Source organism: Nicotiana sylvestris, chromosome 12, assembly GCF_000393655.2.
Source record: "Nicotiana sylvestris chromosome 12, ASM39365v2, whole genome shotgun sequence".
Lineage (NCBI taxonomy): Eukaryota > Viridiplantae > Streptophyta > Magnoliopsida > Solanales > Solanaceae > Nicotiana > Nicotiana sylvestris.
The window spans coordinates 60,621,965-60,635,887 of NC_091068.1; the positions used below are offsets into that span (position 1 = coordinate 60,621,965).

The following is a 13,923-nucleotide window of genomic DNA, read 5'->3' on the forward strand; positions in this document are numbered from 1 at the left end:
CCGCTTCACGATGACGGTTTACGATTCAGGTATGTTTTTGGTAACCACTTTGTATAAGATTATCATGTTCAAGTTCCTGACATGTAATTAGTATTTATGCTTACATGTGGTATTAGAACATGGATATTTAAACTGATAATCTTCAATTAAAGAGATTAATTTCAAAACATACCGAGAGAAAGAATGTGGCCGAATGTATAAATCTTCAATTTACACTAACACGCTCCTGCATTGCGTCAGCTTTGCTTATCTCCCTTTCTCTTCATGTTTTGCTAATTATTGTATTGATTTGTTCTATTTTCCGACGATGACACAAATAAGATATTTATCGGAGAGATTATATTATAAGGTGATGTCAAAAGGCTCGTAACAGAAGTACAATAAAGTATTTGGTACCCTTTTAGCAGAGGCGGATCCACGAGGGGCATGAGTCACGTGCACCCATGCTCCCCTCCTTAGGTTATGTATCACAGGGATATTTTTCGGATAAAATATTTAATTTTTCGCGTGGGAATCCATGATCAAAAGAGCATTTGGTGTAGTGGTAGCTTTCATGCCCTATCTTTCTTTTCTTTTCTTTTTTTCCCATGCAATTCTTATGTTTTTGGGTTCACCCTTTAATATATCCTTGAATTAAATTTTCATTTTTATTGGATTCTTTTCTGTGTTTTCTTCATTCTATTTTTTAGTTCAATCATTGAGTTTCAAAAACTATAAAAAATAAAATTTAAATCATTTTGAATCTTTTCAATTTCAAGTTTCCTCTTTTTTCATTTACCACTCTCTTTTTGATTAGTTATTTAATTTTAATATATTGAGCTTTAGTACTTGTAACTATAAATAATGATGCTATTATTGATAGTTCTCCAAGGTAAGTTTTAGAGAACCAAATCAAACGGTAATCGGATAGTGGTGCATCCATCCTTCTGAAATCCTTAGGCCAAACCTTAGGCCAAACCTTGTTAATTGTTATTGTTTATCGATCTAACTTATTTAAGTACGGATTTCAGTGTAAGAATATGACTAAATTATTTCTCTGTACTTGAATAGATTTTGTATTATATAAGTTGTGATATTAGAAGATAACGACTATAATGCTGTGCAAGAATTTGATGATACAGGAGTAACGTTAATGATGCGATTTGAAACTAATTAGTTATTTCTTGGGCCATATAGTAATTTGTTTTGGGTTATTAGGTTGGTGAAACTATTTATTATTTATTTTATGTATGTGATTAATGTTATATAGTTTGTTAGTCACCAAAGTGACCAAACTAGATTGTTTAAAGTATTCATATGCATAAAATCTTATGATCTCTATTGTGTGTGTGCATTTATGTTATATAGTTTGTTAGTCACCAAAGTGACCAAACTAGTTTGTTTATGAAAATATACATACATAAAATTATAGTTTATCCATAAAATTAATAAAATGCCAATAATTAAAAATTAGTGGATAAATTATTTTTCACTATTGCTAGAACTTAAGGATTTATCCAAAGGTGAATCAATTATTCTATGAATAGTGAATATGATGATGTAAATTAATATTCTTAATCAAATATATATTGTCTGTCCAAAGAGGACATATATATTTGGTTAAAAATATTTAATTACCTATTAAAGACTAAATGACATTTAAATTATGATAGTATATCGTAGTATTTACCCAAAGGAGAAATGCGATATGCTTTAACTGTTTTGTTGAATCTATATTGATTTGTGAGCATGTATTATCTATTTTGCAGCTATTCCTTTTCATTCGTATGCTTCATCTGTTACTGTGTTCAACGGATTGAACTTCTCTGAATGGCGTGAACAAGTCCAGTTCCACTTAGGTATGATGGATCTTGACTTGGCTCTGATGAATGATAAGCCCGCTGACATTACTGATTTGAATAGTGCAGATGAGAAGTCTTTCCATAAAGCATGCTAAGCCTTATGTTTATGCGAATGAATATTGCCAACAACATTAAGAGTACTATTCCACAAATAGAAAGTGGCAAGGAATACCTGAAGTTTGTGGAAGAACATTTTCGTTCTGCAAATAAGTCTCTTGCTGGTACACTAATGGTTGAACTCATGACCATGAAGTTTGATGGGTCGCGTAGTATTGAAAACCATATCATCGAGATGACTAACATTGCAACAAGACTTCAGACCTTGGGGATGAAAGTGGATGACTCCTTCTTGGTTTAGTTTATTCTGAACTCGTTGCCTCCTAAGTATGGACCTTTTCAAATTAACTATAACACTATTAAGGATAAATGGAATGTTAGTGAATTGTCCAGTATGTTTACTCAGGAGGAGTCAAGACTTAAGAAACAAGGGAATCATTCAATTAACCTCATGCGTCAAGGAGCTGGTAAAGGACTTAAAGTGAAGCCCAACAAGTTCAAGAAGAAGAAAACACCCCGTTAAAGCTCCACATGATGCTAAGAAGGAACATAAGGCAAATACATGTCGTTTCTGTAACAAGGAAGGACACTATCAGAAATATTGCCTGAAACGTAAAGCTTGATTCGAAAAGAAAGGTACAATTAGTGCTTTTGTATGTTTCGAATCATATTTAATAGAAGTTCCTAATAATACTTGGTGGCTTGATTCTAGCGCAACTGCTCATGTATCTACTACGTTGTAGGGATTCCTTTCGATCCAAACTACAAATCCAAATAAGGATTTCTTGTTCATGGGAAATCGTATGAAGGCTCCAATTGAAGGCATATGGACTTATTGTTTGATCATGGAGACTGGACGTCAACTTGATCTATTATAGTCTCTTTATGTACCTTCAGTTTCTAGGAATTTGATTTCTCTTTCAAGACTTGATGTTTCTGGATTTGATTTAAAGTTTGGAACTGGATATTTCAGTTTATATAAGAATGCTATTTTTAGGGTTCTAATTTTCTTAGTGATGGTTTATATAAGTTGAAACTCGATATTGATTTTTCTGAATCCCTTCTTACTATTCAACATAATGTTGGAATTAAACGTAGTTCACTAGATGAAAGTTCTGCTTAGTGTCACGACCCTAAACCCGAACCCGATCGTGATGGCGCCTCTCGTGAAGACAAGGCCAGCCGACACTTTCCATTTCAGTTTTAAGCAATCAAACCATAAGAATTTAAGTCTAAAACATGATAAATATCCAAAGTAAGCAGTTAACAGTACAATTGTGGAAGATAAACCCAACACAGTCCGATACCGGAGTGTCACTAGTTATGAGCATCTAAAAATCCGTAATAAGACAAGAAAGTCTACAGAGTTCAATACAATTCCAAAGCAAAGAGAAGTAAGATAAGGGAAGAAGCTCTAGGCTGCGAACGCCGGCAACTACCTAGAGAATCTTTGGATTCGCCTGAGCTGGAAAGATCAACACTCGGTAGCGGGACCAGATGTGCCTGAATCTGCACACAGGGTACAGAGAGTAAAGTGAGTACTCCAACTCAGTGAGTAATAATCATAAATAAAGAGTGAAAACATGAAATCACGTAAGGCGCATTATAGGCTATACTGAAGCGGTGAAATATGTAAGAATAGTGATTTAGTAAAGATATGTAAAATCATATAAGTTCAGTTTAAACTTCAAGAAATGCCTATTCAACAATTACACAGGTAAATGACAGACAAATAAGACAGATAAGCGCATAAAGGATTGCCCCTCGGGCATAATATCAACAATACTAGCCCCTCAGGCTATCTCTCACATCACAATGGGTACTCGCGCTCACTGGGGTGTACAGACTCTTGGAAGGGCCCCTTACGGCCCAAGAGCAATATCAAGCCATCTCGTGGCATCATCACTAGGCTCTCGGCCTCATATCAATAAGCCACCTCGTGGCGTACATATCTCAGGCCCTCGGCCTCATAATAATAACCAGTGTTTCCGCACAACATAGGCCCTCGTCCTTACTCAGTCAAAATCCTCACAAGCCACTCGGATAATAGTAAAACATGATTCTCAGCTCAATATCATTTAAAAGATCATTTAAGTGTTAAAACAGAGTAAACATGGCTGAGTATGAGAACAATGGAATATAACAATGACTGAGTTCAAGTATAAAGTTAAAACAGTGAGAAAATATCAATGAAAATCCCCGAAGGGTTCAAATAGTTGGCACGAGGCCCAATATGACATTCAGCCCAAATCATGATGACAACAAATAGATTTCAGTCAAATACGCGGTAAAATAATCATTCAGAACGGACCAAGTCACAATCCCCAACAGTGCACGACCCCACTATCACACCTCCTTTTTACTACCCCGCAAATGGAGTATAAATGAGTTTTTTCCAATTTAAGTGACAATCGAAATTGGATTATTTATTAAAAATCAGAGTCGCCACTTGGGATAATTTATGGCATCCCAAGTCACCGGTTTAGAATCCCGAATCGAGGAAAGTTGATTCTATTTACGGTCTGCAAACACAGAAATCCGAGTAAGGAATTCTGTTAACCCAGGAGAAGGTGTTAGGCATTCCCGAGTTTCGTGGTTCTAGCACGGTCGCTTTGATCATACTTGGCTTATTAAATTGTCTATTACTCATTTTAAAGCCTATGTGCATTTGGCTCTTTTAATTAAGAAATTATCTTAAAACAGGCCACACATACATGTACCCATTTGTTTGGCGCGTCAAAAATCATGTCACGCGAACGTATCCACAATTAATAACGCTTTGTTATTATTAAGGAAACGTTTGGCCAAAGTTGCACGAACGCATACTCCGGTTTTGTTTTTAGAATCGTAATTATGTCACGCGAACGTGTACGCAATCACGATAGTATATTAAACGGGCCTAAAGAAAATCACGAATATTCATGGATTATTTATTCTAAAACTAGTTAAGGTCATTGAGAGATCATGAATATAGTTCCATGATTCATTTAGGACATAATTCATGAGAAACACATTTAGCTTTATCCGAGCAAAAGAGCTGAAACTAACAATTAAAAAAAGTGTGCCTTCATAAGCTTAACATCATGAACAAGACAAGAGGAATCAAAGAAGATGCGATAAAAAAAACTGATATTAAATGCTAACTAAGGAAAAACAAATCTTAAGCTTAATATCACTTAAACTTAAGCATATCTGTCCAAATTTAAGTTCAAAATCTTAACCCTAAGCATGTCTGTCCAAATCTTTGTATCAATTCAAATGACACTTTCATATTTCATTAAACTCCTTCATACCGTTGAAAAGAACCAAACTAAAGCAGATTAATGGCTATTTACTTAATTATTTTCATTGCCTGAACAGTGTGACATGGGTGTTGATACTTTGTATAGAATCTTCAAACTATAACAAAAATTAGCTAAAATCAACGACAGAAACTGAAATGGGTTCTCACATTCATTTGGCTTTATATAAGCCTAAATCCGACGCTCATCCAGAGTTCCAAAACAAGTGATACTTGTTCAAATACAAAGGATTGAATCATGAATTGCAACAGAGAAAATAACAAAAAAAACTAGAATAATCCAAACAACAGATCCACACAAATCAGTATGCAACAAGAACATAATTTCAACTTAAAACATTCATAAATTGACAAAATCTGTCACGGAAACAAAGCAGCAGAAGATGAGAGAAACGGAAAGACCAACCCGAACCGACGTACATGAAATCCAAACGGAAACTTTATCGCACTAGATCTCGGACCTCGACGGAATCTCGAACAGAACTGAACAAGAAATCTAGCTTTTTTGTGTGTAGATGGCTGGAGATCCCATTAAAGAAGAAGATGAGGGGTCGTTTCCGTTGCTGCTCTCTGATTTCTTGGTGTGTTCAAAAAGAGAGAGGCCTCTGATCTTGGGTGTCTAGCAGGTGAAAAATACGACTGAAGAAGATGAAGTTTTGGGCGATGGCTGCTTCTTCCGGCGAGTTTGGGCCGAGTCGTTGCTGGTGCTGATTCTTTCTAAGGTTTTGGTCGGGTGTAAGGTGTTCCCGGCGGAGATGGGGTTGGGGTCAAGTGAAAACGATGAAGTTCAGGGGTAGGGGTCTTGTATTCTGGTGTGCTGCGGATGATTGTCTATTTTTAGGGTTTTTTTAGGTTAGTTCTTTAGGTTGTCCCTAAAGAAGAAGGAGTTTAGGTGGGGTGGGGTCTGAAATTAGAGGAAAACGGCGGATCCATCCGAGTAGCGATCTAGGGTCTAGCTTGTTTTATAGGGCATTTTAGGTTAGAAGGTATGAGCCAAGGAATTATGGGTTAGGTCCGAAAATTATGCTTAAAAATAGGTTGTTTGAACCCAAATTTTATTCTTTTCCTGCGAAAGAGACTAAAGATACGATCTCATTTATTAATTAATCCTACTTAAGTAAAATAACTATTAAAATAAGACTGAACGTTAAAACAAAATTATTTTTGGTATTTTTTCAAGATTAAAAAATGACTACAAAACATTAATGAAATTATTTTTTTGTATTTTTCATTTTCTTGTAATAAAATAAAGCAAAAAAGTCAAAATTAGTTGAAATAGCGATATTAGGCCTAAACTAAATATTTACATGCTAAAATATAAAAAATCTTGGGGAGGGTAAAAAATCACATGTCTACAACTGCCCCTCTTTGACTGGAAATACGAAGTTTTTTCAGACAAAGAACGACTAGACATGTTTTTTGACCCGACCTTTATTTAAAGAGACCAAAAGCTAAAAGAAAAGAGAATGTGACCGAGCCCTAGTATCTGAGCTGCCTACATATCCTTGGCTATAAAGGAATCAGGCCACGTGTAGTTCAGAAATAAGTAAGATGATGGAGTATGCCGAGGTAAAGAGCCGATCGAGGTGCCATTCCGTTGAGGTTCCGGTCCGCGGTCATGTTATTACATCAAAATAAAAAAAATAAAAAAGACTAACTAAGCCTGTCAACTATGAGTTACAAGATTCCTATCTATAAGTCTTCTGAAGCTTGATCTTGAGTCTTGAATGGTTCTTCATACAAAATTTGGATTTGAACCTTGACGCTTGCTAGTTGCAGGTGCTAGTTCATTCTTCTTCAGCTTTTTCGGATCAAGACCGGACATGCAGTGCTTGTGACTTCAGCCATGTCTTGAGCAGCTCACATCTTTCATCAACTTCTGCATTTGGATTCACTTCTTGCTTTTCTTTTTTTATTTATTCTGGATTGTGACTAACTTCTGTTGATCATCTCGGAATGTTGACTCGCATTCTTGCCGCGAGCTTCTTTTGTTGCTGACTTGAATTGCATTCTGAAGTGAATTCTCTTGTTTTCCAGGTGGGCGCCTGATTGCCAAAACTTGAACTGTCTTCCTTTGAAACTTGAATCGTTTTCCCTTGTTCTCTAGGTGGGCGGCTGATTGCTGAACTTGAACTGTCTTCTTTCGAAACTGCTTTCCCTTGAAACTTGAACTGTCTTCTCTTGTTCTCCAGGTGGGCGCCTGATTGCTGAACTTGAACTGTCTTCCTTCGAAACTGCTTTTCCTTGAAACTTGAACTGTCTTCCATTGTTTTCCAGGTGGGCGCCTGATTGCTGAACTTGAACTCTCTTCCTTCGGAACAGCTTTCCCTTGAAACTTGAATTGTCTTCCCTTGAAACTTGAACTGTCTTCCCTTGTTCTCTAGGTGGGCACCTGATTGCTGAAACTTTCTGTGTTCCCTCGGAACTGCTTTCCCTTGAAACTTGAACTGTCTTCCCTTGAAACCTGAACCGTCTTCCCTTGTTCTCCAGGTGGGTGCCTGATTGCTGAAACTTTTTGTGTTCCCTTGTTTTCCATGTGGGTGCCTGCAACCAAAACAAACAAAACAAACGAAATTTTCTGCCCCAGTTTGCACTAGGAAGATTTGTGAGTTGTTAGCAATATTGTAAACCACTTATACTATTGATGCAATGATGAGAGTAAGCTAAAGACTAGACTAGGATGTGCGTCTTCTTTGAGTAAAACCAAAAAAACTTTGACTAGCAAATGCGTCTACTAAAAATAAAACCTGAATGAACCAAACTAGGAAGTGTGTCTCCTAAGGGTGAAACTTGAATGAACCAAACTAGAAAGTGTGTCTCCTATGAATGAACTCTCAATTTAGGAATTGCGTATCCTGAAAGAATAACTTGAAAGACCTTGATTAGGAAGTGCGTCTCCTACAGATAAAACTTCAATTAACCAGACTAGGAAGTGCGTCTCCTAGGGCCGAACTTAAATGACTCAAACTAAGAAGTGCGTCTCCTAGGGGGGAAATCTCAATTTAGGAAGTGCATCTCCTAAAACAAAAATATAACCTGAAAAACCCAAACTAGGAAGTGCGTCTCCTAGGGGTGGAACTTCAATGACTCAAACTAGGAAGTGCGTCTCCTAGGGGGTAAAATCTCAATGTAGGAAGTGCGTCTCCTAAAACAAAAATATAACCTGAAATACCCAGACTAAGAAGTGTGTCTCCTAGGGGTGAAACTTTAATGACTCAAGCTAGAAAGTGCGTCTCCTATGAATGAACTTAAATGAACCAGACTAAGAAGTGCGTCTCATAGGGGAAAATCTCAATGTAGGAAGTGCGTCTCCTAAAACAAAAATATAACTCGAAAGACCCAGACTAGGAAGTGCATCTCCTAGGGATGAAGCTTTAATGACTCAAGATAGGAAGTGCATCTCCTATGAATGAACTTAAATGAACCAGACTAGGAAGTGTGTCTCCTAGGGGAAAATCTCAATTTAGGAAGTGTGTCTCCTAAAATAAAAATATAACCCGAAAGACCCAAACTAGGAAGTGCGTCTCCTAGGGGTGAAACATCAATGACTCAAACTAGGAATTGCGTCTCCTAGGGGTGAAACATCAATGACTCAAACTAGGAAGTGCGCCTCCTAGTGGTAAAATCTCAATTTAGGAAGTGTGTCTCCTAAAACAAAAATATAACTTGAAAGACCCGGACTAGGAAGTGCATCTCCTAGGGGTGAAACATTAATGACTCAAACTAGGAAGTACGTCTCCTAGGAATTAAATGAACCAATGAGGATGTGCGTCTCCTAGTGGTAAAATCTTAATTTAGGAAGTGCGTCTCTTAAAACAAAAATATAACTTGAGAAACACAGGCTAGGAAGTGCGTCTCCTAAGGGTGAAACCTCGATTTAGGAAGTGCATCTCCTACAACAAAATATAACTTGAAAACCCAGACCAGGAAGTGTTTCTCCTAGGGGTGATGTGTGATCTTACCAATAGCCTTTGCGTAATCAGAACTGGGGCATTACACCTGAAAAATGCAATCTTCCAAGCTTTGATATGAACATAGCTTTTGTCCCTGTTTCAGACAAAGAAAACTTGTGAGTTTAAACATGGTGGTTGGTTTGTGGCCTTGACTTTGCGGCGATTGCTCCTTCACTTGCCATGATTACTTTGATTTCAACTTGAAAGACTTTGCTTGTTCATTGACTAAACACTTTCTCTGTCACCCTTATCACAAAAAACACCTCTGATCCGTTCAAACCCAATACTCTTTATCTATTGCATTGTGCTCATGAATTGCCATTTACCGAACCTTTGCATTTCACGTGAATCCCAAAGCACGTTGATTGTTACTGACTCAGTGCACATACTGTTCTTTCCTGACTTATGCCACTCGATGTGCTGGCCAGACTCCGTTTTGTGCAATTGGAAAGCTGGTAGCAAATTTTGAAGTCATTTCTTACTTGTTCTGACCAAATAGACTTAGGAAGAGGAAGTAAACAAGACAAAATGAATAGAGCAAAGGACAATGGAAAGAGATGATTCCTAACAAGAAAACTACAAAGTAGAAATTTATCAGATGTGGATACCAACTCTAATGACCATGACATGCACTTTTGGATTACGTGGCCTAATCTATCAAGCAAATCTAATGTTCAACTCTTGTTGTACCCCTTCGCCGTGAAACTGGGCTTCAATGCTCCGATTATCCTATCTGATTCATGGTCCTTATTCGACTTGTAGTGCCCGAAGGGTTTTCACCATCAAGCCTCTCTCATTTTGCTCTTTCTCTCAACTTACAGTCGCCTTATGGTGCCTATAAAGGTTTTCACTGATAAGACTCTCTCATTTTTGTTTTCCTTGTGTAGCAAGGAGTGTTGCTCCTGATGCGAATCATACCTCTATCTTGCTCAACTTGGAACTCTCCAATATTGATCGGAAGGTCTTTCTTTGGACCGTAATGTGGGCATTGGATGGGGTTAAAAAGAAAGGATAAAAGCTCAAAACAACTTGAATGGGTTCACAATTACAACTTTTGGAATCAGATTTTTTTACAGAACCACAACTTCTGCCCCATTTTGCCTGGGGGTTTTTGCATTTTATTTTGACGGGACCGAACCGTGAGGCTGCTTACGTATCCTTAAAATGAATCAGGTCGAACGTAGTTCATGACATAGGAATTGCTTTGTTTTTGCATTTTTCTCTCTTTTTTTCTTTTTTCTCTTATCTTTTCTTTTTTCCATTTTTTTTTCTCTTTTTCTCTTTTTTTTTCTTTTCTCTCATTTTTTCTGTATCATATTTGTAAACACTGCTTCTGATTCCAAAAGAGGTATATGAAAAAAAATAAATACGGCTCAAAGGGGTAACAAAGGATAAGGTGTTTAGATAGCAGAATAAAATGCCTTCGTCATTCCAATCTTCAAAGCATGCCAAATACAAATAACACAATTAAACAAACCAAAGAAATCATACATAATATCTTTTGACTGCATCAGAATTTATAACCATATCCACACATTTGCCTTCTACATCTGTTAAATACAAAGCACCATTGGACAACACTCTCGTTACCACGAACAACCCCTGCCAATTTTGGGCAAACTTGCCTTTAGCTTCAACCTGATGCGGCAGGGTGCATTTCAATAGTGTTTATTTATGTTCTATCTACCCCAGTTTCACACAATTCAGGCTTGAAGTGATATCAAAATGTCTTTACTTATTTCCCTCAAATGTCCCTATCATCTTCAAAATTATTTCATTGCTTCATGACTAAACTAACTTTTAAGACCAGGCTAAGAATTACGCGTGCATGTCATGTCACTAGAGTCAGCAGGAGAAGAACTATAAAAGGGAAAGAGAACTAAACAGACACTGACTAGAAATAACAGTAAACAAGAAATTGCATTAGATAGATGGTGAAAGGGTTTGAACAACAAAACAAGTAAAATAAGCTGGGGTTACAACCTTGGAACAAAACCAGACAACACTAAACGAGCTACTACGACTAAACAAACTAGGCAAAATAAAAGGATAGAAGGGTTTGCATCACAAGACAATATCTGGATTACAACCTGAAAATAACCCGAACAACAGAAATGACAACAAAATAAACCACCACAACTCCTCCCCGGGCTAACCAAGAATGGAGCGTCTTTCCAATTACCAAGCACGACATCTTAGCCACTGGATTCCACATCAATATTGCCAAGGCCATTAACAACTTCAATATCATTAACTTCAGTCAGTAGGTTCCCAAGAGGATTCGCATGCTCCCTATCCCTGTCCTTGATCACAATTACCCCTTCTTGAATCATTCTTTCTATTTCCCTTTTCAAAACACGACAATCTTCAATGCTATTCCTTTGGACGTTAGAGTGGTACATGCATCGTACAATAGGATCAAAACCTTTTGCATATGGGTCTGGAGTATAGCCGAAGAGTGGATCAATCAGGCCAGAATGTTTTAACTTTTCAAACAAGCTTGTGTAGGACTCCCCGATTAGCGTGAAACTATTTCTTTGCCTTTGTTCCCCTCCCTGCCCCTATTTTCTAGGGTTGTTGGGTGCTCGAAAATGTTGTGAAGGCAAGAGTGCATTATGCGGTGCTGGCGCTCGCCATAGAGAGTGACCTAGTGGTTGGACAGATGGCTAGATGTTGTTTGGAGGATAATACTAGGGGGAATTATGTGGAGCTTGGGGATATTCATGGGGTCGGTATTGATGCTGAAAACGTTTAGCAGGACTGATCACTAGATCCTATCGTTGGCGAGGCTCAGCAACATCTTTTCTATCAATGGGAGGGCTGTCCCGAGCATCTTGTTCATTCCATCTAAACCAAAATTCCCTAAAACTTTCCTTGGGTTTGTTTTCCATCTGCGATAGGGAGGAGCGATCTATGACAATGTCTATATTGTACTGAAAGTGTCGCACAAAATCTTGAGCCATGTCATCCCATGCATGCCACTTATTGACATCTTGATGAGTATACCATTCCAAAGCTGCCCCAGTCAAGCTCTCACTGAAATACGCCATCAACAAATCATCTTTCCTGCCAACACTTCTCATTCACTACAGTAACCTCTCAGATGGGCTACTGGATCTCCACGTCCATTATATAAATTAAGCTTTGGCATTTTAGACCCTTTCAGCTTTCTGGATATCTCATCTTGCTCCAATGTCTTAGCAGGCTTTGCAGTCTCACTGGGAGGCTCAAAATGAGGAGCGTAAGAGTATGAACCCGAGACCTTGAAAATTGGTTCTGGAGCATAATGTTGGGCATCGGGTATTTTGAACACAGTCTCGCTAGAGGATCGAGGAAAGGTAGCAGGTGGATGAGCTACCAAAACATGAGTGGTTAAAGGAGCGGGATATGAGGTGGTTCTGGGGGGTGGAGTGTGAAAAGATTGTGGGGAGATATCCTGGACTTGTGACAGTGGCGGAATGGTGACAAGGCTTTCAGTGTAGTTAGTGGGAACTGATGGTAGAGGACGCCCACTAATCCAGGCTTGGTATATTACGACCATCTATCCTTTCAACCTTAAGACCTCTTTTTTCAACTCAGATTCTGATTCAACAATTCCTTTAGACGGATCAATAACCCCTGTGTCCAAATCTTTGCTAGCCATGGCTACCTTGATCTTTGACCTTGTGTTGTATGGATGAGTTACTTAAGAACCACAAACCAACCACCCTTCTGCTTTATGAAGATAACAACAACAACAACAACAACAACAACCCAGTGTAATCCCACAAGTGGGGTCTGGGGAGGGTAATATGTACGCAGACCTTACCTCTACCCCGAGGGGCAGAGAGGCTGTTTCCAGGAGACCCTCGGCTCAAAGAGGCAACAAGAGACACTATATTAGTACTATCAATAGTCTCATAATAAAACACCATAAAATACCATAAAATCCATAACATAACATAAATAGCATAAAAACAAAGTAACAGAGTAACAACAATATAAGAGATATAGGAAATACGAGAATATGTAGGGTATTAATACACAGAAGATAAAGCCCATCATCAGTAGTTGATCAATAGCATCCTAAGACTAATTCCTAACTGGCTAGTCTCACTCTAGTGCGCTGTAAAAAAGACATCACAATTTCCCCTAACCTACAACCTTAATGCTCGATCTCCACAATTCCCTGTTTAGGGCCATGTCCTCAGTAACCCTAAGTCGCGCCATATCCTGCCTGATCACCTCTCCCCAATACTTCTTAGGTCTCCCTCTACCTCTCCTCGTACCCACCACCGCCAGTCGTTCACACCTTCTCACCGGTGCATCAGTGTTCCTCCTCTGAATGTGCCCGAACCATCTGAGTCTTGCTTCCCGCATCTTGTCCTCCATGGGGGCCACACCCACCTTCTCTCGAATATCTTCATTTCTAATCTTATCCTTCCTTGTATGCCCGCACATCCACCTCAACATCCTCATCTCTGCAACTTTCATCCTCTGGATGTGTGAGATCTTCACCGGCCAACACTCGGTCCCATACAACATAGCAGGCCTAACCACTGCCCTATAAAATTTACCTTTCAGTAACAGTGGCACTTTCTTGTCACACAGGACTCCCGTCGCTAACCTCCATTTCATCCACCCCACCCCTATACGGTGTGTGACATCCTCGTCGATCTCCCCGGACCCCTGAATAAACGACCCCAGGTACTTGAAACTACCCCTCTTAGGGATGACTTGAGAATCAAGCCTCACTTCCACTCCCGCTTCCGTCGGCTCTGCCCCAAATTTG

General features: G+C 38.6%; 1 long non-coding RNA gene across 2 annotated transcripts; it reads right to left on the reverse strand.

Moving 5' to 3' along the window:
* Positions 1-3,130: 3,130 nt before the first annotated feature.
* On the reverse strand, positions 3,131-6,126 carry LOC138884185 (uncharacterized). 2 transcript variants are annotated; one of them, XR_011404353.1, is made up of 2 exons: positions 5,620-6,126; positions 3,131-3,407 (listed from the first exon to the last, which is right to left on the reverse strand). It is a non-coding gene; the product is annotated as an uncharacterized lncRNA (long non-coding RNA). The 2 variants fall into 2 exon arrangements; XR_011404354.1 differs by having other exon boundaries at positions 5,606-6,120.
* Between the last annotated feature and the right edge of the window lie 7,797 nt (positions 6,127-13,923).